Source organism: Neomonachus schauinslandi, chromosome 4 (assembly GCF_002201575.2).
Source record: "Neomonachus schauinslandi chromosome 4, ASM220157v2, whole genome shotgun sequence".
Classification (NCBI taxonomy): domain Eukaryota; kingdom Metazoa; phylum Chordata; class Mammalia; order Carnivora; family Phocidae; genus Neomonachus; species Neomonachus schauinslandi.
Window position 1 is genome coordinate 116,240,507 of NC_058406.1, and position 1,933 is coordinate 116,242,439.

Sequence of the window (1,933 nt, forward strand, 5' to 3'; positions counted from 1 at the left end):
AGTGGCTTAAAATAGCACAAATTTATTATTTTCTGATTCTGTAGGTTGGATGTCCAACATGGGTCTCACTCGCTAAGATAAAGCATTGACAAGGCTGTATTCCTTCTGAGAGGCCCTAAGGGGAGAATCATTTCCTTGTGTTTCCAGCTCCTAGGGGCCACCTGCATCCCTTGGCCTGTGGCCCCCTCTTCCCATCTTCAAAGCCAGTAATATTACATCTCTGATTCTTCTCTGTCATCACATCTCTTTGACACCAGCCAGGAGAAGTTCTCTGCTTTTAACAACTCATGTGATTGGATTGGGCCCACCAGGTAATTCAGGATTATCTCCCCATCATCAGGTCTATAGTAACCTTAGCTGCATCCTTCAAGTCCCTTTTACCATGCAAAGTGATATATCACAGATTCCCTCAGGAGGCTCCAGGAATGAGTCTGTTCTTTGCCTCTTCCAAGGCTGTTCGCATCCCTTCACTCTAGCTGCATCCCTCCAATCTCTGCTTCTGTCCTTACATCTTTTACTACCAACTTTATTTCTCCTGCCTTCTTCTTACAAGGACCCTTGTGGTTATATTTGGTTTACCTAGAATAATTACCAGAAAAATCTCATCTCAAAGTGCTTAACTTAATCACGTTGGCAAAATCCTTTTCCTTTTGAGGTCACGAATTTACAGGTATGGTGATTAAAACATGAATATTTTGGAGGCCATTCTGACTACTCAGTCCACTCCTGCCCCAAAGATTCACATCCATCCCACATAAAGTCACCCCATCCAAAGATGGTCAAAAGTGTCAACCCATTATAGCATCAAAGTGCAAAACCTTATCTGAATCTCACCAGCTGTAAAGTCCCAAACCTCATTTAAATCATCTAAATCAAGTGTGAGTGTGGGTTTGGGTTCTATGATTCCTGGGACACAGTTCCTCTCCATCTGTGTACCTGCAGACCTAGAAAACCAGTTATCTCCTCCCAAAGATAATGGTAGGACAGGCATAGAATAGGGTTGATAGACATTCCTGTTCAAACAAACAAAACAGAATGCTAAAAGGAGCCACCTGTGCCAAGATTTAGAAAGCCATGCACACTCCATTAGATGTCAAATCGTGGGAACAATCTCTGGCCCGCAGCACTATCTCCTAGGCTTGTGATGTCCTCTCAGGGTCCTCTTTCCTGTTTCATGAAAGGTAGCACCTGTTTGCAGCTGAGTAGTTTTCTCAGCTTGTTGCTTACCTATGGAATTGTGGGAAGTCCAGCCATCTTTCATTTCATACCATCTCCGTCCTTTTCAATTTAAGGTAGCAATGGCTGCTGGTTTAACATTTCCAGAAACTTAGGGATCTTGTGTGCCTGTTAGGAGGATTCAGTTCTTTAGGAGGATTCTAGAGGCCCCTGCACAAAGCATTCCTAGGTAATCCCATCTCTATTTTGGGCTTTTTCTGAGAAGGCTGAGAGGATCTACGAGTCACACCCTTCATCTCTTCAAAGAACCTGTGGTGTGACAAACAACTCAGGCCTTCCTTAGATATTAGCAGAAGGTTGTGTAGCTGCACCCTCATCTCTCCCTAGAGCTGGCTTCCCTGACAGTGAATCCCTTACTTGGAATGTCCTTTGTCATTTGGGTAGGCTAAGAATTTCCAAGTCATCGAGTCCTGTTTTCTATATATTTAACAGTTCTTTCCTCAGTTCGTCTGTCTCCACTCACATTGTACTATAGCCAGCAAGAAGAAAGCAGGCCGCACCTGCACACTTTGCTTAGAAATCTCTTCAACCCAATATCTTAAGTTTATCCCTTACAACTTCTGCTTTCCACATAACTGCAAACACGTTGCAGCTAAAAGCTTCTTGCCACTATATAACCAGAATGTCTTTGCCTTCACTTTCCAACGGCATGTTCCTCATTTCCTACCAAGCCCTCATTGGCAGCACCTTTAATCTT